Consider the following 22,061-nt stretch of genomic DNA (forward strand, 5'->3'; position numbering starts at 1 on the left):
CACATAAAGAATAAAACTAGGGAAAAAACAGATGGTATTTTCCCCAGATGTCCTAAATGGTACTCTTCCCGTTTTGAACTATTTTCCGTCAGGGTCTTCTTGAGACAGATGTGTTTTCCCACCCCTGCATTCCTCCAACATCCCCCGAACTTACTGTGACTCCTTGTAACTCTGTGTTACCCCTAATCCAAGCCCTTGGGTTGGAGAAGATGGTGACCAATCAATTTCCAAGCACCCTCACCATGTCATTCTCTGTGCTGCTGATCCCTTTCAAGTTGTAACTCTTCCAGGCTGGAGCATCCCATCCTGGTAAGTTCATACTGAAACTTTTCTATAACTATTTGGGCATGGAAGCTGTTTATACACCTATTGCTTTCCTCTGACTTTGTCCAGTTTTACTGCACTCTCTTTGAGAGGAGATGACCAGAACAGCACAGTATTCACACTATGGGTCATCCACTAATTTTAAAATAATTTTCTTCTCTCAATTGATTTTTATTCCTATCCTACTGAGCCCCAATGAATATAAGTATGTTTTTAGGGTGTTTTTTTTTTTGACCAGTACAGAGTGCTGTGATGGTGTATTCACGTACTGTTAAACAGGCCCCACGATCTTACTCCTGAGTGCTAATGGTCAGCTCATGTGCATCGTTTTTTATATGAAACCATGACTGTTTCTCTCACCTATGAATTACTTCATATTTACCTACACTTCTCATTTCCCATTTTATTGTCTAGTCACTATGTCTTATAAAGCACTGCCACAGCTCTTTATAGCCAGCTCTTGTTCTTAACATCATCAGTACTTTGCTGCTGCCAACAAACTCCTCTGTTCACCCCCGTTTCTAGGTCCCTTGTGAATACCCTGAGAGCACAGGTTGCAACATGCAGCCCTGCAGAATTTCTCTGCTCACCACTGACTGCAAGACCAAGGCTGCTGGTCCCCTCCTCTGTTTCCTATCTTTTAGCTGTCTTTTTGTCATGCAATGACTTTGCCTCTTGTCACTGTGCTGTTTGATTCCCTGAAGAATCTATACTGGACAAATTTTCTGAAAGTCTATGGAAAGCCAAGTAGACTATATCAGCTGAATTACTCCTATCTATATGTTCCTTGACCTCTTCAAAGGACTCCAATATGTATAAAAGGCAAAGGTCGTGCTGACTCTTCCTATATAGATCTAATTTACTGAATGTCAGTGGATTTCGTTCTTCATTACATTTGCTACTAATTTGCCCAGGACAGATTTCAGACTTACAGGCCTGCTGTTTCTCACATCTCCCCTGGAACCTTCCTAAAATGCTGCCCTGACATTTGATATTTGACAGCCACTCTTTGGTTATCAAGGGATTTTTGAGCACAGAGTTATAATCTGCTGTTAGTCATTTAGTGATTTCATCCTTTAGGTCCTTTGAAGTCCCTGAGCAACATCACCTGTTTTTTAGCACCCAGTTACTCTTCATTTTGTTGAGGTAGTCCTAGACCTGGTTTCTGGGCACAGCTATTTCAGACAGGATTACTGCCAAGTGTCCTCCCACCCCAAGAAGCTATCACATTTGGGAATCTACACCATTTCTTCCACAGTGAAAAAAGCGATGTAAAGGATCAATTTAGTTTCTCTAATGGCTTTATTTTCTCCGAGTTCTCCCTTCAAACTCTGATCATCAACTGACTTAGCATATTCTCTGGCAGGCTTCCTGCTCCTGATGTGCTGAAGAAAAGATTTATTGCTAGTTTTGATTCCTTTTGCTAGAATCTCATCAAACTCCTTTTTGGCTGTCTAATTGTTTTTGTACATGCGATCTTCCTGAGTGTCTGCTACTTCCTAACTTAATCATTTGGATCCAGCTTTAGCTGTTTGAAGGATTCACAGTTATTCTTCTAATAAATTCCCTTATCTTGCTGTCTTACAAAGCTACCATGTACTGCCCATTCTCAAGCCTACTTGATGAATAATATGCATTGGCCTTGCGTTTGCAGCAGAGCGTCCTTCAGCAGCCTCCTTGCCTGCAGGAAGGAATTAATTTTCTTTGTTGTCCCATTTAGCTTCTTTTTAACAAAATTTCACATTCATATATGTTTCTACTCCAAACCAAGTATAGAATGGCCCCTTTTCTGATTGTTATCTCTAACATGAAATAGTTATTGACTATTCCACCTCTCATTCTTGTGCGGTATCTGGCCAATTTACATGGAAATAATTGACGTCTACACTTTTTATTGCATCTCCTGCTTCTGTGGTGTCCTGGAATTCCCCCATGTCCTACAGCCCATGTCTCCATCAGAGCTGGAGAGTCAGTAGCACATGCAATAGTCTCCCATCTTATTTTGATAAAATTATATTCTTCCTGTTTGGGCCTGGAATTTTAATCCACACGCTCCGTACAGAAGTGGTTAATTTATTAATTTGATTGATTCTATGATACTCTACTCTAACCTTCCTTAGTAGATGGTGTTACATTGTCCCACTTTCTGCCTTCCTTCAAGCATGTTTCTGATATGTCTGTCAAGCTGATGCCTTCATGAGACCAGACATGCCTGTTCCTCTATCTTATTTCTTAGCATAAATGTTCTGCCTTTCTGCCTCTTTCTCCCTGGTAGTGCATGGGTTTGGGGAGCATACCATGTTTTTTTAGAGATCCTGGTTGGCAGTTCCTAAGCTTTAGCACCTTGCCTCACCTCTCTCCCACTCTCCCTTGCCTTGCCTTGCCTTGCCTTTCCTATGGTATTGCTATCCACATGAACCACAGCCATCTGCTCCTCCTCTGCACTTCCTAGAAGCTGATTGCAGTTCTCCATGAAGTTCTCCTCTTTTTTTTTTTTTTTTCTGGATGCTGTTTCCTGGCAGAGGATACTGCTCCCATAAAGAGGCTTCCTTGTCCAAATGGTCCCACTGCCTTTTACTACTGATGCTCTGGAGAGACAGAGGAAGGGGTCTCCCCTTTGTGGAGAGGGAAAAGTGTTCGAAGTAAAGGAGCGATGTGGAAGAAGAGGGTTGAGAGAGGCCATGTGAAAGAGGCTTTTTTGCATGCTGAAATGGTCAGTCCCCTTTTGCGTGTCGCACTCATCGGTGCTAATCCTGGGGACCTCCCCACCCTTCTGCCCTGCTCTCAGCACACCCATGGCACTCTGTCTGTCCCTGGGGCCTTGGCCACATGGCACCACCACCTTTGGGGCTTCAGTTTCCCTCCTAGCATGGTGCATGCCAGCCCAGGGCTGCAGGTGCAGTGGCTGTTCAGGTGAATAAAGAAGGCAAGCGGATACACAGGAATTCACAGGGTTTGAGTCTGGGCATGTAAATTTAAGGCAGGGGCTTGCTTTTCTTTCTTTTGCTAATTAAGTAGAATGATTCCAGCAGCTCAAATAAAATGTGAGATTTTAATAAAATGCACAGTTACAGAGCTGATTATTGAGATGAAAGTAAATGCCACATAAAGCTCTTAAAATGTGCATTTTCTCTGCTTCGGGATTTTTCCCTCATGCAATTTCCCCAGTCAGATGGACGGGACGTCTGGGCCAGCTGATCATTACAGAAACATTAGTGAGGAAGAGCAAATGCTTTATGCAGATTTCCATAAGCAAGCCCTGGGTAGGCTGGCGGGGGGGACACGAGGAAACAGTAGGCAGTTCTGTAAACATCTTGTACGTTATCTTCTATGTTGCTGCTCATTCAGTTCACATTTGAAATCTGCTTCAAACAAGAGCTACAAGCAGAGCTGTTGACTCTGGGAGCTGTCGTAATTTGCGTTCATTTAATTAGCTCAGTGTTGACGGTGCTGCTGCGTGCATGCTGCTGACCAGGCTGCGTAATCACCTTGATGGCTGCGCCGAAGTGCTGCTAAGCCCTGCGATGAGATCCTGCAGAAAGCATTAACCTTCTTTATCCAACCCCGACCCTTTTATTTGCTCTCCCCCCGGGCTTTCATTCATCTCCTCTGCCAGTTCAATTAAGGAAGGAAAAAAAGCGTGTGTTTTCATTGGCCAGTCTGCAAGCATGTATTTGTCTGACATGAGACATCCCATAAGGAAATGCTTATAATGCAGGGAGAGCGCAAATACTACAGGGTATGTTTTAAAGACAGTGTTCAGAGGTTCGGCAGCCTGATTCCCACTGACATTAATGGTAGGCATGAGGATAAATCTTTGTGCATCGCTTTCAAAACTGACCCTGGGAGACATTTCCTGATGGGAAGGGGCACAGCCCAGGACATAAAAGTTTACAAAACCAGAGAGCTGAAATAACTGAATAAAAACTAGGAGGCATAGGTGCAAAAGGGAACAAGTTATGGCTGTGCTAAGCTTGCGTGTAAGCTGTAAATCCCTGAGACAAGCGGGGAGAAGATAGAGTTTAATCACTCTTGCAACATTTATGTATTTTTACTCAGTGGGAAACGTTGTGGGCTTGACCTCATTTTTATTTACCAGCTCTGAGGATCCTGATGCCCTGTGACAGCAAACACTGATTGACAGGCTGCAGAGCCGGCGAGCTGCAGGGCACACAACATCCCAGCAGGTGGCTTGGGCACTGAAAGCGGGCTGGGGCTTTTGGGAAAACGGACTCAAAATAGCTACAAAAAGTATCAGAGAGCTCATTCAGGGCCTATTGATGCAACAGATCTCGGCCACATTGCAAGGGCTGAGGCGTAAGGCGAAAGATCTTCCAAACCCTGAGCACTGCATCAATATTTCACAACTCTTCAGTCTAAAATATTACGTTTCTTTTTTTCCCCGCATCTTTTATGATTTCCAGTCAGCAGAGCGATGCCAGGTTACATAGCTGCACATCCAGCCTGCAGAACGTAGGAGGTGAATTTGGCCTCTGCCTGGGTGTTGGTGAGAGGCAGCGGATCCTGCAGGGACCACAGACAGAGGAGAGTGGAACTGTGGCTCGGTGCAATGAAAGGCAGCAGCTTGCTCCCGCTGCGGTGGATGGCATGGGCTGACACCCAGGCAGCAGCTAGAGCTGTGCGTTCTTTGAGGCTGACAGTAACATTTCCAAATGCTGTGGTAAGTGAGCAGCCCGAGCATCTGAAGTTCCTTAGGATTTGCTGCCGAGTTGCTTAGAAGGTTTTTAAATGAGTACACCTCAGCTTTAAGGAGGCAGAGCCTGGTGGAAGAGCGACAGAAAAGCAGACTGGCTTTTTTAAACAAAGAAACCTAAAAGCCTTCCTTCCCTCTGTTCATCCCACACACATTTCTGAAATATTAGGCTGTTTTGATAATACGTAATTTACAGCAAGTTGCAAGAAGCGATTGCCAGCATAAAGCAAGCAAAATCCTATGATCCAAACTATGAGCAAGTCACCATAGAAGTGATAAAGAGCCAAGGAGAGAAAACTGCTTTTTGGAAAGGGAACAAAAGAGTAATGAAGACCAGACCTAAACTGCTAACATTTTGATACTGGCTTAAAATGAAAGAAGTATAACAACCATGGAAAGTAGGAAGCCAACAAGAAGTATGTAGAGAAAAATGTACAGAGGAATACCTGAAACTGTAGGCTAGAGGGTCTATTTTTATTTTCCAGCCAGAATGACATACGCAACAGTTCAGCAAAGCTAGGCAAGAGCAATGCCGTGCACCAGCTCTGCACTGAGAGGAAGGCTGCACAACCCAGAGTGGGGAGAATGCCTGCCAGACCATAAAGCAAACAGTTGCAGCCTTGAATGGTTTGAGCAGGAAAGTGAAGCTGTTTGATGTGCTTTGACTTCAGCAAAAAGCCATGCTGCTCTTTCCATCTCTAGTTAGGTGATTAGGTGGGAGGGAGAGCAGGATTTATCCACGGCTTGACCTGATGCAACAACTGAACTCTGGGGACAGCGCTGATCACTCTTAAAGAAAAATGTTCCTCATCAACAGTGGGAACATTCAGTAAAATATAAAAATATCCTCTTAAGCTGTGATCGTACAGACATGATCATCATAATTACGGGTAACGAAATGACTCTGGACCCTGCTCTATGTTTAGCAGTCAGAACCAGGGCATTAATGTTTTAGACAAAGATAGGATCTGACTGCTTTTCCCACAAAAGCTCCTCACTCCTCTTAACTGAGCAACAACAACATCCATATTCACACACCATTCTTTTCTCCAGAACATTGCCCTCGGACTTGCTTATTTCAATGTAAGAACTGATCGCAGTCCCCTAGAAGCCCCACAGTTTCCTACCCTAATTGCAAGTGTGCTCTGGAAAGGAGCTCTGCCATGGCCAATATATACAGGGTCAAGGCAGAGCTGAGAAGCAGCAGTAACGTACCTAAGCAAAAGGGAGACATTTCTGGTCATAAACTGCTTTTGGAGGCTCTGTCAAATCTGTGAGCAATGTCTGATTTGAACTCTTATGTTAATAGGCCCAGCATTTCCAGCCTTTTTCTGACAGCGCCTCTCCGCTACATCTGCTGTAAGTGGTTATCTATTTAGATGAGCATTTTTTAACTTGGAGTGGATTGGGTTTAGCTCTTCTGAAAAAAGAGAAAAAAAAAAACACACCAGCACTTTAAAAGCAACAAGAAAAAAAAAAAAAAAAGCTCATGAAAAAAGAAACAACCTCTGTGTGGCAAAAGTCTCAAAATTCATCTCTGAAAGCACAGAGATGCGCTCCTTTGAAAGCGCCAGCTCTGTGAAATGCTTGGCAGCCCCGCGGGGCACCGGGTGCCCTCAGATCTCAGGATAGTGCTTGTGATTTAAGGGTGCTCAGGAGGCTGCAGGATCAAGCAACTAGCTGCTGAAAAAGATCCCGTGTGTCCTGCCTCTACACGTACACAACACTCTACTGCTGAAGTCATGAAAGAATTGCAGGCTTTAACAGAAGGCACGATCTTATATCCTTGTGTTTAAATCCAGCTCTCAGCTTTATTTTCTTTCTATCCAGAAAACTAAAATACCTCCACAGTGCAACAGATTAGAGGAGAAATACAGAGCTGCAAAAACTGACGGCAAAGTGAAGCAAGAACAAAGCAACGTGGAGCTCACCAGTGAGCTTTTCTGCTTCTAGCTAGAACTCTGGTCTTCCAACTTCTCATTTTACAGTGACGCCAACTGAGAAATGGCGTCTGGCGATGGCATCTGTGTGCATTCGCTGGTTATTTATCCCTCTGAACAAAAATTAGGCAGATAGTCATTCTGGAAATGCATTTTCAAAGAGCATGAAGATGCTCTGCTTTCCAGCGATGAACTCAATTTTGAAGGAGTTGAGCAACCCCCTTCCTCAATGAGCTTACCTGCTGCCAGCTGAGGACACTTAGCACATCATAGAATTGCATTTCACTCCCAAAGAGAGAAATCCTGACTCTTTTGAAGTTAATGGAAGTTTTGCTATCAGTCTGGCTAGGATTTCATCCTACGTGTATAAACCGGATCTGTCTGCTGCCTGCGTATAGATTCTGCAGATTCTCTGATGCTCTGCTGGCCTAGGCTACTCTTATGGTGTATATAAAACCACAGGCCATCTCTTGCAGCTCACTGTATTTTATAATGATAAGCAAGGAGCCCTTTGTGACTAGGGGCTCCTAGGAAATATAAACCTCCTAAAAGCCTGAGCCTGTCTTCCATTCACAGCCCTCTTTGAAGTGGGGAAAGATGAGGAGGAGAAGGTTTACTGTGATTTCAACATCTGTCAGTCTGCTCTGATGTGCTCTGCAGAGGGATTTGCTGGTGGTAGATGGCAACGTATTAATCTGAATATGTATGAACATAAACAATGCAGAGAAGCTACTGCCCAATTTCATATCCTGCCCTAGCTCCTCCACATATTGAATTAGTGCATTTATAATGGCATCTTTGTTTATTTAATAAATCTAAATTTCAATTAGAGACCACTAACAATTAGTCATACAGACTAGCTATGACAGATGGGCTTCATCCACAGCTGATTATACTAAAAAACGTTATGTGAGCCTATTTTTAAGATACTATCGTTTTAACATCCTTGCTGCTTGCAAATAGCCGAGAAGTCCATAACATATCAGTGAGAAATTTGTCTTCCTGAGAGTTATGCAATATGCACAGAATGTGGGGTTTGTATTATAAAAGAGTTCATTATCATTTCCCATTATCTTAGGTTCACTGCTAAAAATTATGGCGGTGTTTGTGTAAGAGATGTAGCAAAGTACGACAGTTTGGTTAGCCTTATTTCTCTGTGTGGGTTTGGTTTAAAACGTCAAACCAGCAAAATTAACTTTGACAGACAAATGCTTGCATGGATCATGGTAAGGGTGTGCTTGAACCATGCAAGGGGTTTTATATTTGCCTTTGAATCCCTTGGATGTCAGATATTTTGAGAATCAGCCATGAATGGATAGTTATTTAAAAATATTTCTGGTGATTCCAATGAATGATTCCCCTCTCCCCCAGCAGGAAATTCTCTTTGTTGTGTGCGTCGCTGCCTTTGATATGCTCACGTAATCTCATGTAAACCAAATACACAGCTTATGTGTTCTATCAAAAAGACTTTCAGATTTCTGGTAGTATTCTTACAGCACTCCCACCTGGACCAAAAGAGTAGGGAAAAAAGATCACAAAGACATTACGCAGAGTAGTATGTTTGAATGGCATTAGAATACTGGTTTCTATTCTCTTGTCCTTTCAAACCCTACTCACAGATGTTTACATTGCTTCTTTTTTTTAGCTACCTAACAAAACTGAATGACAATGCCATGGTACATGGAATGGTTCTGACAGAAAGTGAGCTGTCAGAAATTAAAAAGATTTATCTTATTTTCCTGAAATTATTGCAGGAAAATAATAATAATAATAATAATAATAATAATAATAATAATAATAATAATAATAATAATAAAATCCTGTATTAAAGAAGATGAAAATGTTAGGAGAAAAGCTTTTTGAGGAACACCATTGAGAAAATCTGGAAAGGGCATATCAGATAACCCAAACCTGCCCCAGAGGAGCACTGACCTTGAAAGATTTAAGCTAAGATCGGAAAATTTAAGGTGAAAGGACCATTTTGATCTAAGATGTAAAAATAACATAATTCACTTGCACTCCATGTTTCATACTGATAGCATAAACCTTTGTCCTTTTCATTTATTTGTATCAGTGGCACTAAACCTTTAATGCCTGGAGAGCCAGTTTGTCATCTGATAGAGCCTCCAGCGGCTGTGAAAGATGAAATATAAAGGGAATACAAATACCAGACTGATGTGTTAGTCTTACAATATTACAGTCCCTCTGCAAATCCAATGTAACAGGAAGGGTCATAAAGCAACTTAACGGGTCTCCAGAGGAGGCTGTGCATCTCGGCAGGGCCTGGGGTGATGGCTCATACCACAGGATGCTGGGCGAGAAGAAGGCATCATGCTGCAAGCTACTTGCTGTTTAACTGTAATTTGGGCTATTCCTGTGGCCTGTGTGTCTTTACGGTCCCCCTTGAGGACACCAAAACAGAGTGATATATAGACAAGACGAAGTGTCCATTTTGTACCTGAGCTGAGGGCAGCATAGCTGCAGCAGCGGTAGCAGGCTGGGATGTGTGTGTGTGACACTGTTTGGAAAAAAATCGTGGTTGGTAATGCTGTTAAATCATGTTATCCTCCAGCAAAGCAAACACCAGAGCAGATTTTGTATTCTTATTTTTACAGTTTGCTTGCTTGGCTGGCAGAATAAGTAAAGTTTGTGTGCCTGTCTGTTCCTCTGAGTCAATGTGGGTTTTCATGGTTAAGCTGGCTGTTTTCCCTGGAGTAGAAGCCATGTTGTCATTAATCACAATGCGACGATGTGCACTAAAACCAGTGTCTGTGTAAGAGGCAAAAGAAGAGCTGCAGACTGCTCTGAAATCACACTCTGCATTCACTCATTTGCATGGCTTGCAAATACCTCTTTTTCAGGAGGAAAAAAAAATGTGGTATGTGAATGGAGGGACAAGGAGGGTTCTAGGGCTGTGTGTAAGTCATGGCTTGCTCAGCATCCCTCAGAAGTTCTTCATTCTTCATCCACAGAAGACTTTGTGCCATTGGGTTACTCATTGTGGATTTTAATGGGTTTGAACCTGGGCTCCCTGGGCCAAGGTTAACCCCTGTATGTTGACACGCTCCAGTTACCCAGAGCACTGCACTGAGCTCCTGGCAAGTGGTTGTTCACCAGGCAGAAACAGACCTCTCTGCAAAGGAGAGAAGGCATACAGCTCAGGGATCTGTTGCCTGTGGTTCCTCCACATCTCTCAGCCAACTCGGGTTTGGCAAGGGCTCCTTTTTCCACTCTGAAATGCTTTATTTTCCATCTGCCCTCAAGAAACACCCATCCTTTGATGACAGATAGAGCAGGGCCAGTTGTGAGGAGTCCTGGGAGACCGGCAAGGCTGGGCTTCATGTGGTGAGGACCTGGACCTTGTTTGGTACAGGCCTGAGCCTTGTATGGTGCTGGCCTGGGCCTTGAATGGTGTGAGCCTGCATCCCGAGGCTAAGGATATGCTGTGGAGGCATTAACTGCAAGGGCTCTGTACTGTGCCTGTCTCTGTCATGTCTTGGTACGGAGTTTGGAGCTCTTCCATGGCTTTCTAGATGTAAAATTTCATGCCGTCATTCTCCACCAGAGAGATTAATAAATCCACGAAACAACAAATTGTGCCTAAAATGGAAGATGATAAAAAGATTGAGGGAGAAGTCATTCTCGTGCTGCAGACTGGTGTTAAATTGGTTGTAATGGATAAAATAACACCTTCATCTTGCAATCATAAGAGAGAGAAAGCAGTGCTGTATGCACGCTTGATGTCTGAAAAGCCGATGAAACGTATTATTTTCTAGTTCACATCCAAATGCACTGGCATGACAGATGATACAGAGCTCCTGCTGCTTTTTGCTGCAGACCACTGTTACTCCTGGGGGTGAAATATGGGAGATATATGATATTTATAGAAATCTGAACTCTCCCTCAGACTGTACCTTTTGGGGCTGCAAGATGGATCTTTTAAGGAATTTCCCTGTCTTGCTTCTCTTCCATCTTCCTAGTCCTCCTTGCAGCATGCCACCGTGGGGAGTACGCAGTCCAACTCAGATATATTTTCCACAGCAGCTCTGCAGAAGCAAAGAGGAGGCCCCAGGAGAGTTAATTCTGTGTCAAGCAGCATTAGCCATAGCTCTGATTTCCAGTTGGAAATCCCTAGGGTCAGCTGAGGACAGAGCTACCGACAGCAGTTGCTCCCCTAAGCTGTCCCTGCTGCCTCAAAGAGTGCCCCAGGCCTACTGAAGTAACTGGAGGTATCTCAGATCGCATCTAGCTGATGGACAGACAGGGCTACGAAAGGTTCACGTTCCCCATCACTGTCCCAGATTATGTCAGGTTTTCAGCCTTCCCATTCAAGCCAGAAGGAACAGCTTGATTCTGAAACTTGTACTGCTTCAGCAGATGAAATCCAAGTGTTTTATTTTCTCCATGTATTTTTCACATATTTTTTTTTCTAATATTTCTTTTTTTACTTTTCCTATTATTATCCATTGATTCATGAGCCAATTGCAACAGAAGTGTTCTCTGCATGAAGCTTTATATCTGGTACTGTCAGAGCAATCACGTCCCTCCTTCCCCAAGAAGCTGCATGGCTGCATTTAAATTTCTTCTCTGAAGGCAGCTTAGATTTCCCACCATGACTCTCTCACAGGAACGTGACACTTCTGTTAATACAGATGCTGCTGAAGAACTATTCCATCTGCAACCGCCTGATCGCTTGCTGCAAAAGCATCCAGGAACACAAAGTGCGTCCTCCTCCTGTAGTTCTGAGGCTGCAGAGCTCTCTGAGCCCTTCCTCCCACCCAGCCTCCAAGATCTTTGCCACTTCAGGAGCCTGAAGCTCTTGAAGCTTTCTCCAGCTGCTGACAAAAGACGTTTCATGGCCACCTGATAACCTTGTCTATGTATCTATGTTGCTTTGAGAAGTGATTGGCAGTTCTAGCTCAGTACAGAGTTTCTAACAGCAGCCTCTTACAATTCCTCTCACCATCCTCTTAAATCTCAGGCTTTTCTTAAATCCTGGGAGCTGACAACAGTCTAAATACATGAATATTAACCTCATGTCACAGGGGCTTAAGTTTTTGCAAAGCTGCACGGGTCTTGCATTAACATAGCACTAATTTTACTACTAAATAGAGCAAAACCTACATCTTATTCTGTTTAACTGTGGTTATGGGATGGAAACAAGAAGCACTGAACCACCGTACCACCAGAAATACCACTGCTAACACTTCTAATGTAAGATTGGGTGCCCCTATCTCCTGAAAATGCAGCACCAAGAGTGCAGTAGGGCGTTTTGTACAGGCATGTATTATTCTTCTGAGCAAAAAAATGGCCATGTCCTCAGCTGGATTCCCTCAGTGGAGTCACGTCATCATGCCAGCATTTCTCCTCTGTATGTTTTATCTCCCACCATAAAGAACGCAATGTAATTAGCTTGTTCTCTCTGTTGTGCTAAGAGTGGGCAACGGTTTCAAATCCATGGTGACAGTGACACGGAATTCATGAGGTCTTCCAAACAAGATTTGAGTGCTATCTACTTCTTATCCTTCCTGTTCGCCCAGAAACGTTTTCTGTCCTTTAGGACAGGAACACAAAAAGAGAGAAGTAATTACTGCAGTTACGATTTGAAAATCTAATGAATTAAGAAACTGATATTTCTGATATTTGTCATTACTTCCAAGGTATCTCGGTGCACAGGCCTGGAAGTTTTTAACAGAGCTTTTCAAAGAGTTTTTATTTCTTCCTGCAGTGAAGTATCTTTCTGAGTAATCTCAGTAAAGACCAATTTTATGGAAAAGATTTGTGATTTGCATTGGTGCACAAACAGAGCTTTGTAGCATTCATTTCTTGTTACCTGCTGGAAATAGACAATTAAGTTGCCCTGACAATATCGAGGTGTTTCTTTTCTGGAGCAGAAAATCGTAATCTTCCCAGGAATTACCCAGTTTACCTTTCATCAGACAAGAAGGATTTTCACTTTCATTCTCTATTGTAAAATTCACGCAGGATTCATCTTGTAAATGTCAGGTGCCTGATAACAAAAGCACATATTTACTCAGAAGTAGATGATATTTTACGTGAGACCTGGAATCTTGAGAAAACTGTGATTCTTCTTTGACTGAGCTGTAAGTCATCTGGTTAGTAAGGTTTACACTCGTAAATGGTTTGATATTTCTGCCAATTTATTTTGATCCTGGCTGGCTGTGCATGAGAAGCACCACTGGTGATGCTCGGAGATAACATGCAGTATTTTTCAGATTTCTTTCTTTGGGGTGATGAGAAGAGCTAGGCTGAATGCTTCTTGAGCAGTGCTTTTAGTTATGCACGGCAGAGTATTTGATGCCACATCCTCCTTGCAGATGATTGGGGTGCAGATGATTAAATGAGCCAACGTGCTCATGTAACTTGGACAGTGTAAAAGATCCTGAGTCCTGGACAGACAAGTAAAGCAAACATATTGAAAGGCAGCCTCTGTCCTTAAAGTGAAGCGCAGATGAATGCAACTCTGATAACGTGGGTGTCCACCTGGAGAAGCAGATCCTTCTCCTCGGTCACCAGAGCTCAGGCAACTGTGATGTTGCTGCCAAATCCCTATCGCCTCCATAGTGCAGCTTGAATTAATCAGTCCACCGTGTCCTGCAAATCTTGAGAAGTCAGTATGAGCTGAACCACAACCCCAACCACTTCCAGTCTCGCCCAGTTCTGGATGTAGAATCCAGAGGCTCAGTCTCAAGCTGAATACATACATACGTGCACACCCCCACATGCACATGCACACCCTCCTCCCCCCACCCCCCACACACTTTCTTGTTAATGTAAGCAAGGCAACATATTCAAAATATATTTCTATATTCACTTGCATATAAGCTGCCATTCAGTAACTAGTTGGCTCATTGCCTTTGTTTCAAAGTCCCTTCTTGCTCTCTGTTCAGATGCTTGTGCTATTAGACCATCAACAACAAACTCAATTAAAACATCATATATGACATGGTTGCACTTTCATTTCCTCATTAAAATACTTTCCTTGATAGGAGTCTAAAGTTAAAGGAAATATCAAAGAGATTTATAGGTTCTTGAGGGTTTTATCTTTAGGAACTCCAGCTAATAACTTCCTAGAAATCTCCATTTCTCTGCAGGTAATTGCAATTACTTGAATAAAAAAATAACAAATAGAGCATAAATCCACTGCCACTAGAATGAATTTCATTAACATGCTTGGTATTTACTAGAAATTTATTTTTCATTAACATTAAACAGTAAAGATCGTACTGCTCACTGGAGTTAGGTCCATTTTTTGAGGTACTGATGACCTTCTTTAAAGCGCCAGAGGTTCTGAGTTGCAGAAATCAGTCAGGTGTAAGAGCACACTGCCCGCTGCAGAATGAGTATCACACAGAAAAAAACCCACTCCTGAATTAAATGAAAAGCCTTCCTAAACTTTCTATTTAGAACTCGACTCAGAGCTTTTAATGGGATTGCACGTTGCTGCAAATGTAGCGAAATGATTTTATTAATGAATTTAATTATATTTATGATTCTTGTACCAATACGCTGGAAATGAAATCGTTTTCACCATCATATGCTTCCCAGTATAGGGCTGTTTCTCCCAGCTCCCTGAACTATCAGAGCAGGGAGTTTTAGCAGCTCCAGCAGCTACCAACAGCAGCCTAATGGGGCTGAGAAGCAGCCCAGTCTGAAGCATGATGTTCAACAGCAAGCTGCCTGCTTCCTTCCTACTGCCATCTTCTAGATGTTGTAAGTGGATGGAGAGAGCGCTAGGGAGTGTCATTTTATTTAAATAGCTGTGTGGTTAGAAAATAAGTGTATGTGAAATTCTGATGGAGAGTTCCTGAGTACCTTCTGCTCCGCAAATGTGAATCGTGGCATTATGGTCCGGGTTTGGGAGCTGCCCTGGTTAGCTGAAACCTTGTGCAGTGATATTAGTGATCTTCATGCAGATCATAAAACATCTTCATAAAAACTCATTTGCTCGAGGATGAAATGGCTTTACAGGTATTTGTGTGTTCTATCAGACCCTTACTGATAAAATCATTTTAAACATAGTGTTTATAACGGTTAAATAACCAGCAGTGTTTGTATTGGAGTTATCTGGTGAAAGCCAGTGATGTTGACAGTTGTCAGATATGTGCAAATACCTGTGTTGGGTGTGTATGAGAAATGGGTGAATGCTGCAGCGGTCAAATCAGAAGGAGATAATCCTCAGCTGTATCACTACTAAATCTGCACTGAAGTCAATAGCAAAATTCCTATTGATCTCATTAGTTATAGATAGCATTTGACTGACCCTGCAATAATGTAGCACAGAGATCCTCACTGGGAAATAACACAGTGTCTGGGCCATCCCCCAGAACAGGCTGATTAAAATCAGTCAGATCTGAATATGTTCTGCCTCTTAAACCAGATTCTGATCAGCTTCTTTTGTGAGCTCCTCTGAGGATTTTTTTGAACGTGTGTAAGTGCTTTGTGGACTTAGGCCTCCTGTACGACTCTATAACCCTGTTTGTTACAATGAGGTAAAAGAAACAAACGCATAATACCACTCCTCCAGTGATTCTGGTAGAAGGATAAATCATAATTTACCAAAAAGGCCAAAGCAGACTTAGCAGTTCAGTTGAAAAATGTGACCCTGGCAGTTATGGATGTTTTGCAGCTTTATTTTACTGCTTTCTTTCAGTGTAAGAATTAAATTTAATGTAAGTCCATAAACTCAAACAGCACAAACATGTAAATCATAGAATCATAGAACTGTTGAATCATTAAGGTTGGAAAAGACCACTAATACCTCAGTGTGTATTGATAAGACCCTGCTGGTTGAAGTAATGGAAGAGGTGATGAAGGTGGAACATTTTCAGACATGAATCCAGCCACATTCCCCTGCTATAGGGTAGGCATGGGTCTCTCAAAGGGTAAAAAGAAATGCTGGGGAAGGAGCTGGACTGTACATTCAATATAAAGCAAGCATTGGGAGTCTGTACAGGAATGTTTTCAGCCTACCCTTGCTATATAGATAGCCTCAAAGTCTTCAGCTCACAAACAGCCAGAGCTTTAGAGGGACTTGGATGGCTTAGAGGATTGCTTTTGGGATACAGAAGCTTTCATCCCTACGTCATTGCCCTTGGCCTCAGTCCAGAGCGGGCAGTGATGAGCAGCTGCTGTGTGACGAGCTCTTCCCTGCGGCCGAAATCCCCGTGAGCGGCCTCATTCTGAGGCAGCATCCCCAGGAGCCCCAGGGGCCCATCCCCACCACCCAACTGCTGCGGGCATGCCGGGTTCCAGGGGAGCAGCCCCACGGGTCCTGTGTCCCCGCAGAAGGCATCTGCACCCTCAGGGCTAGTGGCAGCTGGCTCTGGGAGATGATGCGTGCCACCGTGCTGCATGGCTGCCAGCTGCAGTGAGGGCAGGAGGAGAGAGACCCAGAAACACATCCGTATGGCTGGCAAAGCACTGCCCTTCCTCTCGGCACCGCAAGCGGTAGCATCGGTTATGATTCTCATTAGGCAGAAATTGCTAACAGCGGGGGAAGGAGAGGAAACACAAACCTTCTGGCTAACGTTTAGCACTAAGTGCTGACCTTCTGACAGGTTTCAGAACCAGGGATGGGCTTCAGAGAGTAGAAAATATTTTCTAAATCAGAGGTGATACTCTTTGTTATTATTACTGTTGTTATTATTGTCACTATTATTATTTTCCATAAAGGCTATTTGGAAGGTGAGACCTATCTGTTAGGGTCTTCAAGCTACATGAAGACAAAGTGTACCTGGGGAAAGAGAATTCCACAGTGGGAAAGATGAGGCTGGGCTGGGGAAGGAAACCGTGCTTTTCTGACCAAAAGAGGGATGTGACTTGGCACGGTCACCTAGAAAACTTACTGCCAGCTACTGTGAAATTACTGCTACGTCAACAGGCATCAGAGACACAGACAGGGTTTTTTAAAAGCAGCAGCTATTTTAAGTATGAGAAAGTCTTTGAGGAAAAGTAAATGAATGCAGTTTGTCTCTGCTTTGCATAGACCAGATTGTGGGGAAACTGTTTCGCAGACAGACCCCTCTGCATACAATGAGGAGCTGTTTTCAATCACTTATCTGCAAAGCTGTAAATCGTTGTTTATGTGGGTTAAAAAATAGTTCTTGGAATGACGATTTTACAAAATGACAGAAAAGTTTGGTATTAATTACCTCACTGAGGAGCTGGAATTTATGCTAATAAGTAATATCTGTCAGGTATGAATGCATTTGTTACAGGCTGTCATCCATTAATATGGATGAACAAGAAGTGGAAGAGAAAAATCACTCGAATTACTGTCACTAAACAAGTACAAAAATCCCACGCAAGCCGACGATTTTTAAGCCTCCTCTGGAAATCTTATGAGTGCTGAGATCGAAGTTCTGGGAGGAACCAACTCCTTAACCAGAAAAGGATGAGAGGACATTCAGCCTCTGGGGACGGTGGGGGACAGGAGAGCAGAGCAGAGCGCTGGGTGGGAGGGAAGCTCAGCCGGCAGGCAGCCATGTGCGACACAGCAGCTTCGAGGCGGCAGCTGCTTTCCTCTCCCTGCTGTGGAATGGGTTGGCATCAAACACGGAACGCAAACCAGAGCATCCCCAGGGGCAGGCAGCTGCATGGATCTGGCTCTTTCCTCTCTGGCCTTTGCTCTGGGTGGATGCAGCTCATGGCCACAGTGATGTTCTTGTGTCAAACGGTGCGTTTTGCTTCTCTTTCCACAGTATTTCAGCTCTGCTGGAAAGGGCAAAGTGGTGGCGAGAACTTGGCTCCACACCTTGGAAGCTGATGTATGCTCATAATCGCTTGACTCACCGAGCTGAGACTTTGGGAAAAGCACCAAATGTTTATACGTTCTGAGATAAAACTGCACCATTTGGCAGCGCTGCTGCTTGCATCGTCAGTGCTTGGTGGGGAAGACACACCTAGGCTTTTATTGCTGCAGATTAGTGTACTTAAGATGACAAGGCCGATACAGTCCCAAATCTGAACTTCCCAGCTGGAACACCCTCCTGTCCTTTGTCATGCCACGCCAAGGGAAGGCGGCGCAGAGCCAGCAGCTGTCCCCTGGAAGGCAGGCTGGGGTCAGAGCCAACACACAGAGCAAGGTGCAGGGGAAAATCAGCCTCACGGACGTTTGTCTTCACTCTGATATCCACCCTGCATGATGGAAAGCACTCCGCTCTTCAGACACCAGCAGCTTTGGATGCTCAGGTTTAAAATTCTCTCACAAAAAGAGCCAATGGAAGGGACTGATTGTCAGCATGCAGAATGGCCACAGGTGGGAATGAGCCACTGCAGAGCAGCCTGGGGAAGCAAGAGCAATGCTCTGTGTAGCAGACCCTGGCTGTGCAGGCTCGGGTCGTGGAACAGCTTAGCATCAAAGAACTCTGCTCTGAGTGGAGCTGGATAGCTCTTGAATTATAAATGCATTAAAAATACCAAGCATTTTTTGGAGTCCTATTTCAGGTTTTTTTAGACTATCAGCAGAGTAAAAGAGGTGAAGAAAGATTTTGCAAGGTGCGGGGTAAAACAGACCAGAGAGTAATAAAATACTTCTTGTAAACGAGCCCAGTTGGAATGAGAGCCTCTTTATGACAGCTTGCTGAGGCTGTAGTGTTTTGCAAAACTGTGTGATAAACTCCAAATAGCTTCTCTGCAAATCTCTGGAGGCAGAGCAAAGCTAAGGCTGGCTGCTGTGCTGCCACAGCTTTCAATGAATGAGCTCAAAATGGACCCTCTAGTGACAGCTCTGTCAAAGAATAGCAATCGGGTACTCTCGGAGACAACAACTTCAACATATGCATTTTTGTAAGGATAAATGAACCCTAATGTGCCGGTTTCGAATGCAACTCAGTGCTCAAAGTTTTTAACATGCCTGCTTAGATGATGAAGAAAATAAAACCAAATGGAGCAAGTGCTGCATTTCCCCCCTGTTTGGTTTGCAAGGCACGGTTCTCGCTAGAATTGAGATGAGAATAGAATACAAATAAAGGTGGTTTTGGTGGGGAGGGAAGGACTGGTTAAAGGTAGCTCTGACATTACCGGCAGAGGGGAAATGCCAGAGCAGCTGCCATCACCCAGCACTTCAGGTGAATTGATTCCAAGAGGGAGGGACTCTCTGTGCTAACTCAGAGCTATGGAACAAGGTCCAAAAAAATCACGGCTGGGGGAAGGTGCTTCAGACTGCAAAAATCAATGGGCTAGAAATGGGCTTAATCAGAACCCAATCATTACCTCATGATATTACTGTTTTCCCTGCAAACAGCCGAATTCATACCACCAGTAAATTCCGCATTTGGAGACTGTGTTGTGCCCTTCTCTCTTGAGCATAATAAAGCAAAAGAGTCTGAGCTCTGGGAGCTTTTTAGCAGTGGTGCACAGTGCAGGTTGGGTGCATCTTCATGCTTGTGGTTACCTTGGTTAAAACAGTGGTTGCATTGCAAGTCACAGTTGTTTCTAGCCAAGTGACTGTCAGGAGGACTTCCCTGAGACTGAATTATCCAAAGCACAGTGCAAGAGTTAACATTTCTGTGGTGGAAGCACAGTGTCTGTTTGGATTCCGCTCAGGTGTAGCTGCTTGTGCAGTCCAAAGGAGCTACTGCTATTGCCAAAGGAAAATTAAAACAAATCTGGCTTGGCTAATAAAGGGCTATGAGTATTAATGGCTTTTTCTCCAATTGCCAGGAAGTTTCAGCCTCCAACGTGATGAAGATGGAGTATGTACAGACATGGGTGTTGTCATGCTGCTTTTAAATTTTGGTGTGCTAGTGACTGTATAGACTTTTGGCAAACAAATATGCAGGGAGTGTAAGAGACACAATGAGAACATGATTGTTATATCCAGGAGAGGAAAGGACAATTCTTAGGCATGAAGACTGTTAGTTTGGACAGTTATAAAAATAGCAGCAATTTATGGACCCGCATCTCAGAAGTGCTGAGCGTTCCTGGCTCGGTAAAATCAATAGCCCCTACTCAGGATTACTTGAATCTCAAACACACCAACACTCAACGCAATTTAATACCAGTTACCTATTAGCTTTTAATGACTGTATATATTTTGACAAAGCTGCTAAGTTATGTTTTTACAAATGGGATATTAGCTGTATCACACAGTGAAAAATAATCCACCCCTACACAGAAAATCATATTAACACATGGCGCTAAGAGCAAACATATTTACAAACGGAAGCTGAGCAACAAACACATCTACCAGATGTTACTGAGATATAGATAGTCTGAACTGCTCAGCTGAAGGAGCTCGAGTTCTGCAGAGGGATTTTTTCCGAGCGTGTATTTCACGATGGATCTCCTTGCTCTTAAGGAAGCTGTCACAAAGTTGGGGCATGGAGTTTCAAAGCTGCATTTAAGACTCAACGGTGAGTAAAACTTTAACAGCTTCAGATACGTTTTCCCCTTTTTCTTTCTCATTCTTTGGTAAGAAAAGATCTTTGACCACCTTGAGGATAACTTGTGAATGAAACCCTGGGGAGGGACTTAGCATGCTCTCAAGTAACCACTTCCATTAAGAGACAGGATCGTCTGTGAAGGGACAGAGGAAGACTCCTCCTCGTTGTTCAGCCCAGGGCCTGGCCCTCGCAGTCCCTGTGGATCCATCCAGGCAGCGCCACTTGGCTCTGTAGACTCAGCTCTGAAGCGTCAGAGCCATTTGCAGGGGTGTTTGCACTGCCTATATCAGATGACTTCTGCCCTTTTACCACAAATCCTCCTTGTTCAGCTTTCATTCTTGCAGGCTGTTTCTAAGACTAGCTCGGTACATCTTGTCGGAGTTGTTTGTTTCGATTCCCTGATAACCAGAATGAAAAATATCGGCTGAATTTCTAAAAAACAGTCAAACCTCAGAAAGTGAGTCCCCAGACAATCCTTGTGGTGGGTTAGATGGTTTTCCTGAGACACCAAGTGTTATTTCAGGCCAGCACAAATGCCTCGCGTGTGCTCAGCAGCTGGGAGCTGCACTGATCTGTCCCTCGACACTCTACACCGCACTTCAGTGGGCTTGTAAAGCTCCTTCAGCCTTTGTACTTAACAGGCGTGCTGTTAAAATTATTTGTAAATTTCTGTGATTCCATTCCGCATGAGTTGGCAATGAGTCAGCGGCAGCTTTTCTAGATCAGCAATACATCTGGAGCCATGTTTTTGGTCTCTGATAGTTTTTCCCTTGCATCAAGTGCTGCCTTGTTGCATCAAGAAACCTCACCAAAACCTCAGAAATAAAAAAAAATAATCTGGTATTCACCTGATGATGATGAAAAGCTTTCTTGTTACTATGAAGGAAGGCACAAGTTTTTCTTCAGGATAGATCTCAGCATTGGTAATTTCTTATCCATGTTAGGATGGAGGACTGAGGAAGTACTGATACGGAGAGGAAACCCTCAAGGAGTTGTTTCCCATCCATTCCCCAGCATTAGATTCCCCCAGCCTCATTTGGGAGAGTACCATTTCCTGGCCTCACCATGCAGAACGGTGGCATTAAGGGCTCGAGTGCACTCTGCCAGCTGTGTTCACTGAGCTGCAAACAATTCTGAACTGGGCTGAGCTGCCTTCTGGCCCATGTGGCAGCCCTCCAACCTCCTGTGCCCTTTGCACTTCTCATCAGCCTCTGGTGCTCTCAGGTGCACTGTCCTCCATGCTAGCACTGCTGCTGATGTGTGTGATGGCACAGCAGGGGGCCAGAGCCAGTAACGGAGGGAGATTTTCCCAGTCTGATCATGTCACTGCTGGCTGTTAGATTCCTACAAGTCCAGGGGATGCTATGGTATCGTGTGTGTCTGCATGGCTTTGTGTTAAAGGGCAACATACACGTATGTTATAGCCTCTAGTCCTCTTTGCTCTCAAACATTCCTTCTTTCCAGGTTACTCAATGAACTCCTGCTCTAATTCCTAATTCCTCATTCAGAGTCAACAGCTCTCCTGCCACTGTATCCTATGAAGGCTCCTTAAGCTGCTGTCCTCTTTTCCATATTCACCTGCCCAGTACAATATATGCTGGGCTTTGAAGCCATTTGCATATCTACCCTAACCCTTAAAATAACATTTATCTGTAATGAGGAGCTACTGAGTCA

This window comes from Gallus gallus, chromosome 2 (assembly GCF_016699485.2).
Source record: "Gallus gallus isolate bGalGal1 chromosome 2, bGalGal1.mat.broiler.GRCg7b, whole genome shotgun sequence".
NCBI classification, from domain to species: Eukaryota; Metazoa; Chordata; class Aves; order Galliformes; family Phasianidae; genus Gallus; species Gallus gallus.